The sequence below is a fragment of the Henckelia pumila genome, chromosome 2 (genome assembly GCF_033568475.1).
Source record: "Henckelia pumila isolate YLH828 chromosome 2, ASM3356847v2, whole genome shotgun sequence".
Classification (NCBI taxonomy): Eukaryota; Viridiplantae; Streptophyta; class Magnoliopsida; order Lamiales; family Gesneriaceae; genus Henckelia; species Henckelia pumila.
The window spans coordinates 125188494-125211392 of record NC_133121.1 but is presented as its reverse complement, the minus strand read 5'-3'; positions in this window follow the sequence as shown (position 1 = coordinate 125211392).

Here is a 22899-nt window from a genome sequence, read left to right as displayed (position 1 = left end):
ATCTTCAAGATGTATTGCATAGTTATCGAATCTTGAGCGACTCTCGATATACCAATGGTTGTTGATTCGATCGGGATATATGGATGAAGGGACCGTACTGTACGCTAACCAAAATCTACTGGTTCTTGTAGGCACTATCAGTGATACCTAGGGAATCATGGGGCGATGTTGCTAGGCGCTTTACCATGATTCGTTGGGCAAGTCGGAAATCGTTGTTCCGAGTCACAAGGAGTTGTGAGCCCACGGCTAGCTGTATCCCTGAACCATTGAGGGTCACACAGTGTAATGGAGTTTTAATCCCCGTTGAGATAGTTAAATTTAAAGAGTTAAATTTAATGAATAAAGAAGTTGGACTTCTTAAATAAGAGTAAGGGAGTAGGATTTCCTAAAATGACATAGGGATGGACATTTTTGGAAACCACTGAATTCGGATTCAGGAAAATTTATCTTGACTTTAAAATGTGCAGAAATGGTTTCTGTGCACATTGGTAAAATCGGTTTATCAATCGGAGTCACGATGAATTTTATATTAATTTCTGAACATGCGGGCTTTGCTTGTCGGGCCTCAACTTATGACTAATGGGCCCTAAGCTGTTAGTGGCCTGCATTATAAATAAGTTATTGCAGTACAGAAATTAAATACAACAGGTCATAATTTGAGACAGGATTTTCGAAAACCCTAGCCTCCTCTCTCTCAAAGTGGCCGAACACCCTCCCTCTCTGTCTGAGAAATTCCGGTCTGTGATTTTGAATTGCAGTCTGGAATAGCGAATCAAATTCGTTTATTCTCTTCGTAGAAAACTTCTGATAGATTTTCTAGTGCAATCTATCAGAGGGATTAAACCTCCATTCGTGGACCTGATTGAAGGACAGAATATTCATCAGTTCAAGGGAGATACAAGAAGCGCAGACACGGCGGCGCACGTCGCCGCCCAGGGGCGGCGCTCAGCGCCGCCAGGGCAGCGCTCGGCGCTGCCCAGCGCAGCGCAGCGCTCAGGGCGCCGCCCAGGGGCGACGCTCGGCGCCGCCCAGGGGCGGCGCCAGGCGCCGCCAGGGCAGCGATTGTCGCTGCCCTAAAGGGGCAGCCGGGCTGCCCCGGCCCTTGCCCACGGGTGCGGGCCGGCCCGGGAGTGTCCCGGGCGGCCCGCGGGAAAAATTATTTTTTATTTAAATTAATTTTAATGTGTTAGAATTTTATTTTTGGTCCGGTCAAAAATTGTTTTTGATTGGTTCACGAGGCATCGGATCGAATTGTTCGAGTCCGAAAATTTTAAAATTGATTTTTTGGATAAATTTGAATTTTTGGAAAATTTTAATATTTTATCCTTAAATTGAATTTTGAAATCAATTATTTTTGGTACAATTGATGATAAGATTTGATCTTATGTATATATTAAGTAAAATATGATTTTATCTATAAAATTAGATTCTGTAGATAAAATATGATTTTATTTAATAAAAGGTAAAATATGATTTTATATGTAAAATATGATTTTATATATAAAATATGATTTTATCCTGTTTAAATTTAAATTGCCATATGCATGATATCCAATAAATTAATTTTGAATTAAATGTTATTGGATAAGGATGATCGATTGCCATGACCAATTTTGTAGGTGTATGTTAGGAATTTACATTTGTTTTATTGTTGTTGGTTTTATTAATGGGCCTGGTTTATGGCCCAATATGAATGTCATATGTAATAAAAGTGGGCTTGGTTTATGGCCCGTTCCCACCCCTAAAATTTATCCCCTGCTTGTCATTGCTATTTATTGTAAATACATTAGATTTAGTGGGAGATCAAGATTTGAAGATGGTGGGCCCAGCAGACAATAAAGACGAAGAAATGTAAATTGGAAGCTAATGTAATAGGATTGCATTGCATACTGCATATTACCTAGGATTGGACTAAGACTCGTGATTGGCAACCACGAGTCAATTAGAAATGGAATCGATCATCCTATATATAATATATGATATTATGATTGTATGCATGTTTTAGACATAATTGCGTGAATCCGGCAAGCATGCAATAATTTGAAATTGATGAGACAAATTTTTATAATTAAAAATCCCTCATTTTAAATATGATTTAAAATTGATATCAAGATAAATAAAGGAAATTTAAATTTGTTTAAATGTTCCTACCTTCCATCAACGGTCAATGTATGTGATGCTACCCGCGGATACGGTCCGGCTCATATTATTGGGGGGCCCGTCCGTCGGAAAGCTGTACATTGGATCGACACATGTTGTAAGTTGGGTGGAACTCCCATGGGATCGGCTCATATTATTGGGGGATCCACATGGCGACCGTCCATCACAACTTAATATTGATGGGTCATCTTGACATGTCACTATAAACGGCATCATATTATTGGGCCCTTATTGGACATGAGGTAAAAACATGGGGGTTGCTTTGGAAGCAATTGGGCTCTACCTTTTGAGAATTATGGTTGGCTGATATTATTCGGGACCATAAGTTTGTCAATTGGACTCCATGTTCTCACTAAGGAAAAAGTTTCCCGTTTTCACTAGAGGGTAGTGAAATCGTTAAAATAGTGGGAGTGAGATTCATAAAATTAAATTCGCCTATTTTATGTCTTAGTAAATTGCTTAAACAATCATTGATATATGTCTGTTTTTCTTTTCAGTATTTCATACAATGAATTCGCGTAATCCATTATTCTCGATCCTCGAACAAAACAAGTTGACTGGCGCAAACTATACGGAATGGTTCCGGAAGTTGAAGATTGTCTTGACTTCGGAGAAGATGCTCTACGTGTTAGAGAAATCACCTCCGAAGGAAGCACCAGCTGACGTAAGTCCGGAGGAATTGGCCAAACTTGATGCATGGTGGGACCATGACATCAAGACCAAATGCTATATGCAAGCCTCGATGTCTGATGAACTCCAGAGGCGATTTGAGGACACCGTGAATGCTGCTGACATTCACGCTCAACTCAAGGAACTTTTTGGGGCTCAATCGAGGGCTGAAAGGTTCGCTACTGTTAAGGAGCTAATGACGTGTCGCATGCGTGAAGGGACTTCGGTCCGTGATCATGGGGTACGAGTGATTTGGCTCATACAGAAGTTAGCAACTCTTGATTTGGTGTTGGAGCATGAACTCAACGTGGATTTACTGCTTCTGTCTCTTCCTTCTTCGTTTGACGAATTTGTGGTAAATTTTAATATGAACAAGATAGAGGCCACCCTTGAAGAGATGGTCAATATGCTTGTGACATATGAATCCACACTAAAGAAGGATAAACCAGCTTTCTTGGTGGGCTCCTCATCTTCTGCTAAGAAGGGTCCAAGTACGAAGGGTAATAAACGTTCTGCCCCACCCAAGAAAGTCGAACCCGAGAAGAAGCACAAGACAAAGGCTTCAAACAATGGAAAATCCAAGGATGTTTGCCATTACTGCAAGAAGCCCGGTCATTGGAAGCGCAACTGCAAGGAATATCTAGAGCAGTTGGGAACTGCAAAGGGTATGTTCTATATTGAAATAAACATTTCACTTAATACTACTTCTTGGGTATTGGATACCGGATGTGGATCTCACATTTGCAATGATTTGCAGGTGATGACAAGAAGTCGCAGGCTTAGAATGGGTGAGACCCAGCTGAGGCTCGGGAATGGTTCCAGAGTTGAAGCTACAGCCATTGGAGATGTTTGTTTAATTTTGCAGAACGGTTTTAAGTTATTTTTAAGAGATGTTTTATTTGTTCCGGATTTAATTAAAAACATTATTTCTGTTTCTATGCTAGATAGAGATGGTTATTCTTGCAATTTTGTGAATGGGATTTGCAATATTTACAAGAATGAATGTTTGATTGGAAATGGACAACTTGAAAACGATCTATACAACTTAAAACTAAAAGAAGTTCCAATAAATTATGTTAATAAACCGGCGACAACAAACAAAAGGAAAATCGATAGTCAAAACCCGGCAAACCTTTGGCACGCTAGACTAGGTCATATTTCCTCAAGGAGGATGAACAAGCTAGTGGGAGAGGGCATGTTTGATATGTCTGATATTAACTCTCTACCTACTTGTGAATCCTGCCTAAAAGGGAAAATGACTAAATCTCCTTTTAAGGGGAAACCTGAGCGTAGTCAAAATCTGTTGGATTTGATCCATACAGATGTTTGTGGACCATTTAGAGTTGGGACTCAATATGGCCACACCTACTTCATTACCTTTACTGATGATTATTCAAGGTATGAGTATTTATATTTAATGAAATATAAGTCTGAAGCATTTGAAAAGTTCAAAGAATTCAAGGCTGAAGTAGAAAACAAGCTAGGTAAAAGTATTAAAGCACTTCGATCGGATCGAGGTGGAGAATACTTGAGTACCGAGTTTTTGGACTATCTAAAAGAGAATGGGATTCTCTCACAGTGGACTCCTCCTATGACACCACAGCTTAATGGTGTATCGGAGCGTCGTAATCGAACTTTGTTGGACATGGTTCGATCCATGATGAGCTTCACTGAGCTTCCACCTTCGTTTTGGGGCTATGCGCTTGAAACGGCGGTATTGTTGTTGAACAACGTCCACACTAAAGCAGTGGACAAAACACCATACGAGTTATGGAATGGCAAAGCTCCTAAGTATTCGTACTTGAGGATTTGGGGATGTCCTGCTTACGTGAAGCGGACAGTGGGAGATAAGTTGGATAGTCGATCCAGCTTATGTTATTTTGTAGGGTATCCGAAGAATTCAATCGGATATTATTTCTATTATCCTGCTGAAACAAAGGTGTTTGTTTCTAGGAATGCCACCTTCTTGGAGAAGGAGTTCTTATTGGATAAGAAAGGCGAGATGATGGAACTCGAAGAAGTTCGAGAACAACCCGAAATACAAAATAACGATCCTACGCCTCAGGAACCATTACTGGACACGGCTGAACCTAGAAGATCCGAGAGGACTTCTAGACCTCCTGTTCGATATGGTTTTCTTCTTGAAGGGGATCAAGATGAACCCGATATTGGATGTGATCCAAGAAACTTCAAGGAAGCAATTTCTGATGCGGATTCAAATTTATGGCTTGAAGTTATGCAGTCTGAATTGGATTCAATGCATACAAACCAAGTTTGGTCTTTAGTAGATCCTCCTGATGGAATTGTTCCAATAGGGTGTAAATGGATCTACAAGAGAAAGCTTGGGCCTGATGGTAAGGTATTGACCTACAAGGCACGATTGGTGGCAAAAGGTTATACTCAAAGGCAAGGAGTTGACTATGATGAAACCTTTTCACCAGTTGCAATGTTCAAGTCCATAAGAATCCTTATTGCCATAGCTGCATGGTATGACTATGAGATATGGCAAATGGATGTGAAGACTGCCTTTCTTAATGGAGACATTAAGGAAGAAATCTATATGAAGCAGCCTGAGGGGTTCACATCCATGGGAAGCGAGCATAAGGTATGCAAGCTTCAGAGATCAATTTATGGTCTAAAACAAGCATCAAGAAGTTGGAACCAGAAATTTGATGAAACAATAAAAGATTTTGGTTTCATCAAGAACCCGGAGGAACCGTGCGTGTACAAGAAAGTAGTTAAGGATGCTGTGACATTCTTAGTACTTTATGTTGATGACATCCTACTCATTGGGAATGATGTAGGGATGTTGCAGTCAACAAAGATATGGTTATCAGGTAGATTCTCGATGAAGGATTTGGGTGAGGCATCCTACATTCTTGGGATACAGATCTATAGAGATAGATCTAAGAGAATGATAGGACTCACTCAATCAACCTACATCGACACCATATTGAAACGGTTTTCAATGGATGGGTCCAAGAGAGGACATCTACCCATGTGTCATGGAGTTTCTCTATCCAAGTCTATGTGTCCCAAGACTGATGAAGAGATAGAGAAAATGACACATGTACCATATGCGTCAGCCATAGGTAGTATCATGTATGGGATGATATCTACCAGACCGGATGTAGCATTTGCTCTGAGTGTCACGAGCAGATATCAGGCTAATCCTGGTCAAATGCATTGGAAAGCCGTGAAGGACATTCTTAAGTACTTACGAAGGACTAAGAATATGTTCATGGTATATGGAGGACGAGATCTGAAATTGGAAGGCTATACCGACTCTAGCTTCCAAAGTGACGTGGATGACTCGAAGTCAACCTCTGGATTTGTGTTCATGCTCAATGGCGGTGCTGTCTCTTGGAAGAGTTCCAAGCAGGACACCACAGCGGATTCCACCACTGAGGCTGAATACATTGCAGCATCAGCTGCTGCTAAAGAGGCAGTTTGGATGAGGAAGTTCGTCCAAGAGTTGGGCGTCATTCCTGAATTTGTTGGTCCAGTCCCGGTGTACTGTGACAACACGGGTGCCGTTGCTCAAGCAAAGGAACCAAGGTCTCATCAAAGATCCAAACACATACTGAGGAAATACCACATCATCCGGGAGATTGTGGAAAGAGGAGACATCACTGTCGAACGAGTGGCCTCTGCAGACAATATCGCTGATCCGCTTACTAAGCCCTTGCCAGGACCATTGTTTGACAAACATCGCGAAGCAATGGGTCTACGTAGTATGACTAGTTGGCTATAGGGCAAGTGGGAGATTGAAAGAGTGGGTGCCCAGTGAGCCAACTTGTGGCTATGGGCTTTGATGACTCTTTGTATAAACAATCTTTTGTTTAATATAATTTACACTTTTATTAATGGCAATGACTTTATCTTTCTTCATATTGTTATATTGTGATATACTATTGTTGTTTTGATAAAGACCTTGAATATACTATAGTGTATGTAAGATGTGGTAGAACATGGGGATGTCTATCATGAAATACATCTTATAGTCACTGTATATTCTAAACTGTTCCTAGTCGATTGAGCCGTCCGATAATAAGGATAAGGATCGCTCGAGTTTGAGACTAGCATTTGCGATGCGGAGTACCACGTTTCATTGGTAGGGAACATGGAGATGTTCGAAGCATGCAAATGGATATTCATAGGATGAATAATCGAACTACCCTATCCGGACTTTCCAAGTGGTTATCACTTATCGAGTGGATAAAGTCCGCGGTTTTGGTTGTACACCATTAGTCCTTACTACTTGAAACATCATGGAGACTCTATATGCTAGTACTGTGCTTTGACCCGTTTACCGACTCTATGGGGGTCATCAGGTGTCGGGATTGGGTACAGTTACACATATAGGAGTCGATGCATTGTTGTCAAGGATTCACCACATACTTGCGAGTGTGGATATCCTATGCGATCTGAGGAGATATTAGTGTGACGAATCTCTGGCCAGAGTACTAGATGTGATTTAAGAAATGGTTTCTTAGTAGCACATGCGATGTCACTAATTTGATCTTCAAGATGTATTGCATAGTTATCGAATCTTGAGCGACTCTCGATATACCAATGGTTGTTGATTCGATCGGGATATATGGATGAAGGGACCGTACTGTACGCTAACCAAAATCTACTGGTTCTTGTCGGCACTATCAGTGATACCTAGGGAATCATGGGGCGATGTTGCTAGGCGCTTTACCATGATTCGTTGGGCAAGTCGGAAATCATTGTTCCGAGTCACAAGGAGTTGTGAGCCCACGGCTAGCTGTATCCCTGAACCATTGAGGGTCACACAGTGTAATGGAGTTTTAATCCCCGTTGAGATAGTTAAATTTAAAGAGTTAAATTTAATGAATAAAGAAGTTGGACTTCTTAAATAAGAGTAAGGGAGTAGGATTTCCTAAAATGACATAGGGATGGACATTTTTGGAAACCACTGAATTCGGATTCAGGAAAATTTATCTTGACTTTAAAATGTGCAGAAATGGTTTCTGTGCACATTGGTAAAATCGGTTTATCAATCGGAGTCACGATGAATTTTATATTAATTTCTGAACATGCGGGCTTTGCTTGTCGGGCCTCAACTTATGACTAATGGGCCCTAAGCTGTTAGTGGCCTGCATTATAAATAAGTTATTGCAGTACAGAAATTAAATACAACAGGTCATAATTTGAGACAGGATTTTCGAAAACCCTAGCCTCCTCTCTCTCAAAGTGGCCGAACACCCTCCCTCTCTGTCTGAGAAATTCCGGTCTGTGATTTTGAATTGCAGTCTGGAATAGCGAATCAAATTCGTTTATTCTCTTCGCAGAAAACTTCTGATAGATTTTCTAGTGCAATCTATCAGAGGGATTAAACCTCCATTCGTGGACCTGATTGAAGGACAGAATATTCATCAGTTCCAGGGAGATACAAAAAGCGCAGAGAAATCTGTGTGGTGTCCAATAATCTCGCTTCGAGATTGAAGGTAAAATTTAATAATAGTTATTTAATTTTACACACACTTGTAATTTAATTGTTAAACGGTTGATACCAACACTATGGAATTGTTCCATAATAAAATTTTTAAACTTCCGCTGCACCGGGTATCAATCGTGATTGATCTGAACGCCAGTTTTCCAACACTCGTCTCTCAGCAAGGTCCTTTTTGTCAGGACCTCGATCCGATTACTGAGTTTGTCAGCGAAGATGACTCTGGTTCCTTTTGTGGGACTGAATCGTGTGATGGGAGAGACTTTGGAAGATATGATGAGGATTTTGATTTCTCTGTCTCACCCTCCAAGAGAACGCTTCGTTCTGACACGAAGCGACAGCAGACTCGCCAGGAGTCTAGAAAGAAGGCGGGGCCTTATTCCGCCCATTCCAAATGCACTGCCTGATATGGAACATCAGAGGACTCAGGAGCTCTGAGTCCCAGGAGAGGCTTCATGCCTTGGTGAAAGAGAAGCGTGTCAAGATCTTGGCTATCCTGGAGCTGATGATTGCTCTTGATCAGCGCTTCATGACCCGTTGTCTTGGTTTCCAGAGAGTTATTTCGAATGTCTCTGGTCATATTTGGGTTTTTTTGGCTGACGATGTGAAGGCGGAGTGTGTCTTTGATCACGCTCAGTTCCTCCATCTTTGCGTGTCGGCTCCCTTTTTGCCGACCCATGTTTTTTGCTCTTTCGTTTATGCTAAGTGTGACTACATTTTACGGCGCGACTTGTGGGCTTCTTTGTTGCAGGTCAAGCCTGATGGTGGTCCTTGGCTTGTTGGTGGGGATTTTAATGTCGTGAGGGATGCCTCCGAGTGTCTTGGCTCTTCTGGTGAGAGATAGCTCCCCATGGACGAGTTTAATCATTTTGTTTTGGAGTCTGCGCTGGTCGACGCTGGTTTTGAGGGCTTTTCGTTCACCTGGACGAATAAGTCCATTTGGAAGCGTCTTGACAGAGTCTTTGTCTTTGTTGATTGGGGTGATCATTTCAACTCAGTCAGAGTTGAACACCTCAGTCGCACGGTTTCGGATCATTGTCCTCTTTTGGTGTCTGCTCCTGTCTTTGCTCGGAGTCCGAGCTCGTTTTGGTTCCAGAGCATGAGGACTCGTCACCCGGGGTTCCTTCAAACTGTCAGGCTCAACTAGAACATGCCTTGCTCTTTGCAAGGCATGCCCAGGCTTTTTGCCAAGCTGAAACGGTTGAAGGGCCACCTCAAGTGGTGGAACCGGGATGTTTTTGGGAACCTTTTTGATAAGATCACTGAGGCAGAGAGGTCGGTTAAACTGGCTGAGGCCGCCTGTGAAGTGGATCCCTCTGAGCATTGCTGGACCCGCTTGTCCAGGTGCAATGAGGAGTTGTCTAGAGTCACCGCTATGGAAGCGGATTTTTGGAAGCAGAAAGATGCTTGTAATTGGCTTGAGGACGGGGAGAGGAATACGAAGCTTTTCCACAACATGGTGAAGAAGAAGAATGTGGTTAATAAGATCTTTCGTATCTAGGAGGATGGAATTTGTCTCACCTCTCCTGGTCTCATCAAGCAATCTAGGGCTGCCTATTTCGAGCGCCTCCTCACTGGAGACCCCTTTGTCCTGGATCTTCCGGACTTTTCTGGCTTCTCCTCGGAGATCTCGGAGGAGGAGAACCTTAGCTTTGCCGCCGCACCTTCCTTGGAGGAGGTTCGTGCTGTCGTCTTTTCCATCCCTCGGGATAGTGTGGCGGGCCCCGATGGGTATTCTTCGGTTTTCTTTCAGAGCTGCTGGGATTTTGTGCAGCATGATGTCATGGACACCGTCCTTGATTTCTTTCGGGGCTCTCTTATGCCCCAGGTCTTCACTGCCACCACGATCACTTTGATCCCCAAAGTCGAGGGAGCGCAAGCTTGGACGGACTTCTGTCCCATCAGCTTGTGTAATGTTTCCAACAAGATCATCTCGAAGCTTTTATACTCTCGTCTTAGGTCGGTGGTGGGGAGACTTGTTTCTCAGAGTCAGAGTGGCTTTGTGCCGGGGCAGATGATTGCTGACAATATCCTTCTCGCACATGAGCTCACTCACAGTCTTAATCTCCCTGCCCGTGGTGGTAATGTCATTCTGAAATTGGACATGTCTAAGGCCTATGATAGAGTCCAATGGTCTTTTCTTCTGGATGCCCTCCGTAGGTTTGGTTTTTCGGAGCAGGTCGTGAGGATGGTGAGGGCCTGCATTTCGTTTTGCAAATTCTCGGTTAATGTCAATGGCACCCCTGCTGGTTTCTTTGCTTCCTCGAGGGGCTTGAGACAGGGTGACCCGTTATCTCCCCTCCTCTTCGTTCTCGGAGCGGAGTATCTATCCCATGGCTTGGACCGGCTGTTCCTCTAGCATTCCGATATGAGGTACCGGTCTGGGTGTGATTTTCCGATTTCCCATTTGGCCTATGCTGACGATGTCATTATTTTTGCCAATGGGGGATCCCGCGGTCTTTAGCGTCTCAAAGATTTTTTGGCTCACTATGAGAATTGCTCGGGATAGCTCATTAATGTGGCCAAGAGTGCAATGATCTTTCCTCCGGGATGGACGGCTCATCGCCGCTCCCGTTTGTTGCGCATCACTGGTTTTGAGGAGGAGCAGCTGCTCTTGAAATACCTTGGAGCTCCGCTTTTCCGTGGGAACCGTAAGTGCTCTCTCTTTGAGCCTCTTCTGCAGTCGGTCCGGAAAAAGCTGGAGGGCTGGGAGTCTCGTTCCCTTGCTCCTGGGAGTAGGATGATGCTGATCCGCAGTGTGCTCCTTTCCATCCCGATCTATCTCTGCCAGGTGATCCAGCCTCCTTTGGCTGTTTTGGAGAAATTGGAGCGTATTTTCAATGATTTTCTTTGGGGCTCCAGACCCTTAGAGAAGAAGTGGCACTGGGCCCGCTAGTTTCGCGCCTGCCTCCCTGTGAAAGAAGAAGGCCTGGGTTTTCGCAGGCTCAAGGACATTGTTGACAGCTTTTCCATGAAGCTGTGGTTCAGATTTCGGCAGGGTTCCTCTCTTTGGGCGAGATTCCTTTTGAAGAAGTATTTCCAGACTGTCAGCCCTATTTGTGCTCCTTCTCGTGGCGCCATTTCCCCCACTTGGAGGCGCTTGCTCCAGATTAAACCTCGTGCGGAGCCTGGTATCCGGTAGAGGATTGGTCTTGGAGATGTCTCTTTTTGGGATGATACTTGGTTTGGTGATGCGCCTCTGTAGAGCAGGTGTGATGTCAGAGGGGATCGGTGTGTGTGTGTTTCCAGCTTCCTGTTGGAAGGAGACTGGGATTTTGATCTCCTCTGCGCTGTCGTCGCTCCCTCGGTGGCGGAGGAGATCGTTCAGATTCCTGTTTTGGTGGATGAGCCAGATGCGGCTATCTGGATCCACAGCACCGATTGTGCTTTTTCTGTGAGATCTACTTGGGAGCAGGTCAGACCAAGAGGCTCGGTATCGAATATCTTTACTCCCTGTTGGGGGCGCTGGATGAGGCCCACCATGTCCTTTTTCCTGTGAAGGTTTTGGCATCGGTGGTTGCCTGTGGATGAGGCGCTCCAGCAGTGGGGTTTCTCCCTTGTGTCCAAGTGTCAGTGCTGTGAGTCGTCGGAGACATTCACGCACATTTTCATCGACGGGCCCATCGCCCACTCTGTGTGGCATTTATTTGGGGCTATCTTTAGATTTCGCATCCCTATCACTGAGAACTTCAGTTTGTTTCTCAGTGCTTGGAAAAGGGGTCACAAGTGGTCTCCTGGGGGTAATGTGAGGGAATTCCTTCATTTTGTCGTGCTTTGGTTCCTCTGGACTGCACGCAATGATGTTAAGCACCGTCACTTACCCTCCTCTGTGGAGACGGTTAAGTTCCAAATTTTGTCTTATTTGAGACTTGCCCATTCCGCAACTGTTATCAAGCCCCGTCTCTGGTTGGAGGCTTTGCAGGCTGCGAGGATGATGGACATTTTGATCGGCCTCCAACGGACTCATAAGACTGCCATTGTCCGTTGGTTGAGGCCTCAACCTGGGTCCTTTAAGCTCAATGTGGATGGGAGATTGAGAGGTAACCTGGGTCAGTCGTCTGTGGGAGGGGTTGTCCGGGATTCTTCTAGTAGGGTCTTGGCGTTTTTTAGTGAGTTCATTGGTTTGGGGTCCAATGTCCGTGCAAAACTTTGGGCGGTTTGGAGGGGTATTCTTCTCTGTTATGACCTTAGCCTTTTTCCCCTTTGGATTGAGACCGATTCCCAGATTTCCATTCAGATTCTTAGATCTCGGAGATGTCGTTGGGATTTGGATCATATTGTTTCGAGGACGCGTGTCTTGGTGCGGAATAGGCCGGTTCATTTCTCGCATATCTATCGGGAAGGGAATTCGGTTGCGGATGCATTGGCGTGGCAGGCTCATGATCATAGGCAGTGTTTGTTGGAGATTGGTGTTCCTTTGACCACTCACATCGCTGCTTTGCCCCGTTCTGATTTATCCGGGCTCCCCTATCTTAGATCTAGGTTCACCTAGAGCTTTTTGCTCCCTTTTTGCCGCTTCTCTTGGGCTTCTTTTTATTCCACCTTCTTTTCCTCTAATGTTCGCCTAGAGTTATTTATATATGTAGCTATATATTTTTCTTTGCAGGTACAGCTCTCCGCCCTCATTTTCGGAGTTTTTTGGAGTTAGTTTGTTCCCTTGTCGTTCGCTTTGCTTCTTCAGGGAGATGGATTTGCCAGACGTTCACTGTGGTTCCCCCTTGCCTGGTTCTTGTTGTTGGATGGTTGTTATGTGGGCGGCCTTTCGCGCCCTTTGTTTTTTGGATTTCCAGTCTTCTTAAGCTTTTGGTTATGGCTTGAGTTCCCTTCGCCATTCTCCTGATATTTTTGCTCCGGGTCTGTTGGTTTGCGGTCGCTCCTCCTTTTTCCAGGCGGCCTCTGATGTATAGTGACTTCCCAGCTGATCGTGACTTCTGGACATATTTCTGGCGTAGCTGTGATCTTTTGTTCAGCTCAGGATGGTGCCAGCCACTTTTTGCGCCTCAGTGTCGGTTTTTTATTTTGCTGAGCTCGAGTTGTGGATCTCTACTGGCTTTTTGCTGCACAGGACGACTGCTGACGATGACTTAGTTAGTTGTCTTTGATTTTTTCTATATTTACTTATTTCCTAGGGATGTTCTGGTTGTATTTTTTTCGATACCCTAGCTGTTCTGATGTTTCTATTACCTTTGTATAGCCTTTTGGGGAGGTCTTGGCCTAGTCCCCCTCCTCCGTTAGGTTTTATTTCTTTCGCTTTTATATGTTTATATAGAGGTAGGGGTCTGCCTAAAAAAAAAAAAAATACTTCCTGACATCTCATCATGTCATTAACTTCTTTTACAGCAATCTTCTCCTATCCGTAGCATAACCAGTATTGCATATTCGTTTATTTGTCGAAATCTACTTAGGTAAATCGCAAACTCAAAACGATCAATAGCGCATCAGTATCATACAACTCAAAATAGTACTCTGACACATTAGATTTCAACATCTTTGCAACATCATCGAGTCATATCAATTCCAGAAGCAAACCCTTTTGGCAATTTTTCATAGCAAGGAATAGCATTTCTTGTATAGATCCTAGCTATTTCATCATATTGTATAACGTCAAATACAACATATCATGCTATCTGTAAGAACTATCAAATATGATACCACAATCTCATACCAATATAGATAGTTTTCAGAATAAAATTCAACGGCATTTAATCTTCTTTCGATTCTGAACTACAAATATGTTCATAAAACATTCAATTGATCTCGCTCAGTCTAATTAATTGACAGTCTAAGCTTTAGAACCAAGAATTCTATCACATCTGCATTCATTTCTCATCTGCATTCATTTCTCATATGTTAGAATCGATAAATTCTGTAACTGCTCAAATCAATCAGCTAGTCAAGGCAAACAATAGCAAGTCATCATTGTGGCCTTATTCAATTTCTGATCATTAGCCCAAAATCTCACTGGTCTGTATTTATTTAAATTCTTGTAGTTCTGTTGGTGCCATTCTAAAAGGTACTTTTGAAGTCAATAAGATACCTGACATCAGTTACATATCGAAGTCCATCTCACAGACTGAAAGTAATCCAATAATTTCATCTGGAACATATCAGTAATTACCTAACCATTGACAGATTAGTCAATTTTGGACTAGCTTTCATCATATCTGTTGCATAATAAAGAATTCCCTTGCTCTTTCTGCAATCATCGATTCACAAATAGATAGATAGATATCAAATAAATTCAAAATTTCAAACTCTTATCGTAGAATTCCCATCCTTTTATCAATTCAGTTCTGAATCTCATACTTTCTGAATCAATCTACGACATCCTTGTACTTGGTTAACATATCTAAACCGATAATTCAGTCATAATCTGACAAATCAAGCACAATACAGTCTCTATCTCTCACATTACCTTCAAACTGTAGTATACCTTTCCTGACAACTCTGACAGAAATAAGACCTCCCCTCCTAAGTAAAGAGATCACAACTACAGAACATAATGGCTCAGAGGTAATGCAGACAACATGACCAAGTGCTCAAACAAAACATATGCGAAGGATAGGTATCTCGCAATATAAAACTAGGCAATAGAACAATTACCTGCTAAACATCATCTGAGGTTTGGCTTTCTAACTGAGTCTCAGAATTCGAAGACTCCATACCTTGTGATCTTCGAGAGTCTCGCTGGGGACACACTCTTGCGAAATGGCCTGGCTGACGACATATGTTGCAATTACCAGAGACTCCTTGGCATTGCTCAGTCTGATGTCTTCCTCCACATCGATTACAATACACACCGGTATAATTGGAACTCACCTGTCTTCCACTAGAACTGGGGAAACTACTCTCTGTTTTCTTGAACTGTTTTCCTTGAGCTTTCAGAAATTTTTTCCTCCCATTGTTGCTGCTATCGCTCTTATATCTGGGGAATGGAGATTGAAACTGAGCTGATTGTTGTGGCTGTAGTGGTGGCTGTGAGACAATCGATGTTCTTTGCTGTCTAAGTAATCCAGCCTCTGCTCCCTTTGCTTGATCAATCGCATCAGCAAAAGTATTTGGTCTCCCCGTGTTGACCAAAGTAAACACATCAGAATTCAGTCCATTAATGAACTGATCAGCCATTGCCTCATCACTATCAGCAACATGTGGAGCAAAGCATAGCAAGGTAGAAAACTTTGCAACATATTCTTCAACATTTGAATTCCCCTGGTTCAGATTGGCAAATTCAGCACCCTTGTCTTTGCGATAAGATACTGGAAAGAAACGTTGGTAAAACTCAGTTTTGAAGACTTTCCAGGTGATCACTGTACCTCGATGCTCCAAGGCTCTCTTGGTTGTAAACCACCAACTCTTTGCAACTTCATGCAATTGATGGCCTATCAGTCTGACTCTCCGTTCATCACTGTAATCAAGAGAATCAAACAGCATTTCTATATCATCAAGCCAACTCTCACAAGCTACTGAATTTTCCGTCCCCTTCAAAATCGGCGATTTAAAAGACTAAAACCGTTTCAACAGTATTTCCATAGGTGAAGCTGTAACATTCATCAAATCATCGGATATAATGACTTGTTCTATTCTCAGTGCTTCTGGTGTTTGTGGCACTGTCGGGGCTACATTCACCTGTTCTGGCACTGTCGGGGCTACATTCACCTGTTTTGGCAATGTCTGTGTTTCATTTTCCTGTTCAGGCTGAGGAGCTGCTACTGTCTGTCTAGTAGCTGTTCGTCCTTGTCGTCGAGACATATCTGATTATCAACATGGTTAGGATACCATTATCATCAAATCTATCTCAGTCCTCCTCTGATCATCTTACCTCTGATCAAGAATCGGTTCTGATTCAATCTTAAATAAATAATCAAGGTAAGAATACCAAAACATGCTTCCAATCAATTCAGATAGTCGGGTAACATGTCATAAACCACATAACACATGCTTGAATCATGTCAGATATTCCAAGAAACATGTGTCTTTAACCATCATATCATACTTTCAAATAAAATAAATACAACATCATATAAGTAAATACTTGAAAGTAAACCATGCTAGCATTTACAACATATAATTCAATTGTGTAAATAAATCTCAACATGATCAACTAAGTAAGCAGGGAATAAGACTCGATCTACCCCACTCACTATCTATCTTAGTCCAGAATTTTCTTGCTCTGATACCACCTATTGTGAGGATCCGAGTACTAATCTCTCATTTCAATACAATTAACCAAATAATCATAATAATTAGTCAAGCATCAAAGACTAAATAAGATAAACAATTTTTTTTAAAAAAATAGAGCACCTCGCTCGATCGGTGGAAAACACCCGATCGAGCGAGCTCTGAAGCCAACTTCTCGGGTTGGGAATATTTTGGCCTCGCTCGATCGGTTAATCTTCACCGATCGAGCGAGCCCAAAATGCTCACTCACTGTTTCCAATATAAGGGCCTCGCTTGATCGGTGATAATCACCCGATCGAGCGGGCTCATTTCCAGAAACCTCAACAGATGCCATTTTGCTGTCAACACAGGTTCTTCCACTCATTGATCATCTAGCTTCAACTCATACAAGTCTTTACATGCACATAAGCTAGTATCAATACACATTCTATCTTGTAGATCATTTCTAGCATGAAACTTAACATAATATAAGTTGATAGCACAAAATCATGACAAAGCTACTAAGTTAAGCTCAAACTAACCTCTTATATCAAGCAAGAGAGATTAAGATACAATATCAACATATTACATCAAAGAACCTCCATTCAATCATGTACAACAAGTCTTGGAAAAGGTTGCTACAACATAATCATGCCTCTAGTGTTTACACTAAACATTGACAGCACAAAGAACATCTAAACTCGGATCTCCACTCTAACTCTCAATCTCTGTTCTTCATGCTCGCTTCTGTCCTGATCCCGAACTACCTGTTGTCATGCACACATACAAACACAACAACAGCCGGATATCTCCGGTGAGAAATACATTTCCCAGTGTAAGCAACATATAGCATGCTATTAAGTTCAAGTGTAATTACTATCATAATTAATTCATAAAAATATTCATGAAACACAATACATGCTATAATTCAAATCATATAACAAAGGCATGCTATAAATCAAAGCGTAGCACAAAAGCATGCTATATTCAAAGCATAACATATTCAGCCACACAAAGTCATCTATCAAATCTAAGTAGTGTCTTAGTCTTCACTGTACTTTTGTTTTTGTATGACTTCTTGATCTTGACTCTTAGTCTTAACTCTAGACCAAGACTTGACTATTTTCTCAACTCTCATCTAGGGATCCCGGTTTGAATAAGAACGCAACAAATCTCCCACCTACTCTCCCATTCGAGGTGGTGGTACGTTCTTATTCCCAAAATTTGGTCCACTATATCGATCTTCGGTCATAGGAGTCGATCTACTCCTACGCATATCGATACAAGTCCAAACATTCGGTAATTTGGCACATCTTCCTTCCTAAGACATGGCACATCCGCCTTCAACTCTTTAAGATCTAGTGGCTTATCAAGATGCAACCAATTCTAGAAGCATTAATCTAAGCCACCTACAAGAGACAAGCTAATCTAGCAAGGAAAGGCAATAGAATTATCTATCTATGCCATCATCTATCTCATACAATTCATCTATCAATTAAACAATCAAGAACATATATTTATGGCCTTGAAAATAAATCAATTCCAACAAGAAACAAATAAGTGTGTGGTTTAGGGAAACTCAAGTCAATCTAACTCGAGTTATATATCCCATGGTTCGATGTTGGTTTATACCTTTCTTGTCTTGGTTTCAAGCTCTTCAAGGCTATCAAAATCTGCTCCCAAATTTGGTCAAGCCATACAACATAACCTTTTATAAAAAATCTGCTCAAACACTACTTGATTTTCAAGGCTCAACTTCATAAATCTTGGCCCCATTCGATCTCGGTTCGAAGCTGAAGGTTCGAGTTCGATCCCCCTGTTTTCAAAACTGAAAACACAGCAAAAATAACTCATAACATCAGCAAGAACTCACTTCATCCACAATTCCATCATAAGCCATCAAAACAGTTTCAAATTCTAAACCGGCGGAGTAACGGTACAAACTCGGTAACTGAAACTAACTTCTATCAATTCTAACATTCATATCAACTTCATCACCATACCATATCAGCAATAATATAACATATATATACCAACATAATCAGATGGTAAGAATTTTGAAATAATGGCTGGACATTTATATAGAAAGCAAACGACGCTCGTTCTTCAATCTACCGTCGATATAATCAACTTAGAAGCTCAAGAACACAACACCATGACCAATTCTGATTTCTGCCCAAAAACATAATTTCAAAACATGCTAAATCCCATCAATACTTACATCAATAGATAGCCCTTCTTGCAAGGATTTCAGAACTATCTTCGGAATTGAAATCGGACAATCGGAGCAAAAGTTATTGAATTTAGAAGATCAAATTTGGACAAAGAATTGAAGGTCTCGGTTTTGGCTATTGAGAAAGATGATAATTCTGATCATAATTGATGATAAAACATGTGTATACACGTTCACTACATATTCAAGCCAAGTTTCCAAGTAAAATCTGAAAATTGCACTTTGGCCCCTCAATTCTTGCTTAATTGCAAATCGGTCCTCGGCAAATTTTTTTAATTTAATTTCAATCCTAAATAATTTAAGAATATTAGAATTTAATTCAAAACTCCAAAATTCTCAAATTAAATATACTCGGATTAAAATTAATTAATTTCAGATTAAATCAAATAATACCGTGCCTTACAAAACCCGTGCCCTAAACCAAAACACGAGTATAACACTGTTTTGCATGACCAAAACCGGACAGTCCCCAATACTTGTCAAATTCTGCTCGAAAGTTCATCTCCCTTCTCCAAAGCTTAACCATGGAACACCCATGTTCCCAAGCCTTAACTTAAGACCTAGACCACTTCCTAGTCCCGAAAAACCCTTAAGACCGACTCCATTCACAAGCCAGCCACCCAGCCCGAGCAACATTCCCCTGTTTCTGAGCCAATACCCCAGCTCGAGTTATCCCCAGCCCCTGCCCCTAAAACCCGATCCCCTTCAACTACCAAACCGACAGCCCTTCGCCTCTACCCTTTCTAGCCATTTCACACGACCTAGGAACTTCCATGTGAGCTACGTTCTTACCCATGGTAGCCCCTAATTCACCATCCAAACAACAAGCAAAACTCGAATCAACAAAAGCTCAACAAAAAGATGCAGAATCTCGAAACTATGGCAGACGCGACATTAATCGACTTCTACTCAAATGTATCCAACACAAGATAAACAACAAGTAACAAACTCAAGCACGTAAAATAAGCCAAAATGAAACTGGAATCTCAAACGGCTTATCTAATAAAAGAATACAGAGCTCGAACGAGCCATCAAGAAATCAGAAAAATTGAGTTGTTTCCTTAAATCCAAAAAAAATCAAAATGCTAGCAAGAAAAAAAGCACACATCGTAATAATCTACTTGGTGGCCAAAGAAACCCAAAATTCTTACCTCGGCTCCAAAAATCAGGAATGGGGGAGCTCGGTCGTTGGGAAAACGAGCTGGAAATGGATGATGACATTCGTGCAGCTTGCCTGGAGGAACGATGCGCCGGGAAAAAGCCCTGCTGTGTCAGTCGATGGTTGAAGAAAATGGAGGGGAAAACCTGGTGAGGCCGATCGCGAGAGGAAATGGGAAGGAATGAAGTCTGCTATCGGCTCAAGGAGAAAGGGGGAAATGCAAATGGATCGTGGGATTTGGGATGGGGAAATAAAAGAAAAAAGATCCTTAATTGGCCGATCAATACATTGAAGTGGGTCAGAAAAATAATACATAGAATACAATATTTAGTATTTTATGTGTTAGGCCCAAATTCCGCAAACACTCAAATTTGCAACTTCAAGAATTAAATACTCAAAATTTATTTACCGGGTTTGAAAATGCTAATTTTCACTACTTAAACATTTTGATGTCACAACGATAAATAAAATATTTAAATAATAAACTGAGCGATTAAAATAATTTAAACAAACTAGACTAAAATTTAAAAGTAAATTAAATAAATACACAAGCAAAAATAAAAACCTTTAAAAACAGTCGGACAATTAAAAGGATTTAAATAACTAAGCTAAATAGTTAAAATCATTTAAATAAATAAACTAAATAATTAGAATCATTTAATTAAGCAGGCTTAAATCTTTAAAATATTTAAAACAATTAAATTGCACAATAAAATCATTTAGATAAATAAACCTAAACAACTAAAAACATTAATTAAATAGTTAGTACAATAAAATTATTTGAATAAATAATAATAAAAATATTTATTTAACACATAATTAATTCACATAAAGAATTTAATCAATTAAACTTAAAAATTGTAATCCTAATATTTATTTAATTTAATGCATGAGATTTAGTTGATTGTATTTTAGGCGTCACAACCTGCCTCTGTTCCCTTGACTATGTTCATTGAATCGGCAAAAATACTGGGTCTGCCACTATTCACTAAAGTGAAAACATCTGTATTCAAGCCGTTGATAAACTGATCCGCCATGGCTTCATCACTTGCAGCTATATGTGGTGCAAATTTTAGTAGGCTAGAAAATTTGGCCACATAATCTTCTATATTCAGCTGACCTTGTTTCAAACTAGCAAATTCAGCACCCTTATCTTTTCTGTTGGAGACTGGAAAGAAACGTTGATAGAATTCAGTTTTAAAGACTGACCAAGTGATAGTCGTACCTCGATGTTCTAAAGCTTTCTTTGTATTAATCCACCAACTTTTGGCAACTTCATGAAGTTGATGTACCGCTAATCTGATACGACGATCATCAGAATAGTCTAGTGAATCTAACAGCTGATCAATATCTTCAAGCCAATTCTCACAGTAAACGGAATTTTTTGCTTCTTTCAAAGTTGGCGGTTTGAACGACTGAAATCATTTCAGTAGTGTCTCCATTGGAGTAGCAGTAACATCCATCTAAGCAGCAGATGTACTACCCTGTGCATTATGTGGTTCAGCCACTGTCTGTGGTATTGGTGCTGGTTCGGCCTAGGGAACAGCCAATGTCTGTCTAGTAACTGCTACTCGACGAGGAGGAATATCTGATTATCAAACAGATTAGTGCATAAATAATATCATATTTTGCAGTTTATTCCAACCTTCTCTGATTAGCATTCTCATGCATTCTCATGAGAATTCAGGTTCTGATCAAGGATAATCTAGAATCATATAGAGCATGCAGTGGCAATGAAAGCACATAATCATGCAATCATATAATATTTGCAAAAATAAAACATGCTCGCATATAATGCACATAATCATATACAACATGCCATCTCATGCAGTATAAATCATTTAGACAGACTCAATCTACCTCGCTCATCAACTTCTATCTTAATCCAGAAACTTATGCTCTGATACCACCTGTTGTAAGGACCTCAGGTGCTAATATAATCTTATAGGGCGATTAATAACTAGAAATATTCAATCTAAAATACAGGACATTTGGCGACGCAAAACCTTACATTTGACGACGCGAAAACCCGTCCCTAAAAAAATAATTTTTTTTTAATTTTTGGAAAGGGGTGCGCTCGAGCTGCCGAAACAGCCGCTTGGGCGCTCTCATTTACTCAACCTTTGGGTTGAGATTGCAAAGGGCTACGCTTGGGCTGCCAAATTTGCAGCTCAAGCGTTGCCTCAGGCAGAAACCTGCCCTGTTTTCTGCAGCTCAACTTGCTCTTTTAAATATATTCCAAAGCTTGCTCTTTTAGTTCTAAAACATGCACATACATTGATATCAAGTTCTACACATGTTCACAAGTTGATATTACATCCATCTACTGATCCAAATACGAGAAAAGCTAGATGAAAAATGAGTATACAACAAGTAACACATATGTACAAAGTTATTATTTTTTCCTACATGTTTAACAACTCATAGTACATGTTTTCTTGCTTAAAACCCGAGTCCACACATGCTAAGCTTTATCTCGATCTATCCTGGTTGTTGTTGACTCGATCTCGCCCACCTATTTCCATGTACACATACAAAACAAAGAAATAGCCAATAACTCCGGTGAGAATAAAATCTCAGTATAAATAACAAAACATGAAAGATAATAAACATGAATACAATGCATGTTTCAAAGGTAGGCTATCAAATCTGATATCAATAGAATATCGGTCTTAGGATCCCGGGAAGATAAAATCTCAACTAATCACCAACTCACCCAATCAAGGTGACGTAAAGTATCTTATTTTCCTTAAATTTGGTGCAACTATAGTGAGTCTTTTAGCTTTGGAAGTAACTCTACATTCCGTGCCACTCAACTACAGTCCTCCAAACGTCATATGCACTCTAGGCCAATCAGCCCTCTGTGCTTTTCAAGGTAGAGTTCAATATGAATGCAACATAATCCGTATGCATTAATTATTGTAAAACATCTTGAACTCTTAACCAAATAATCAAACAAGAAATAACAATCAACCAAAGTCACATAAAAGCATATAAAAAAACAAGTATGTGATTTAAAAATGAATACTCGAAATCATAGCT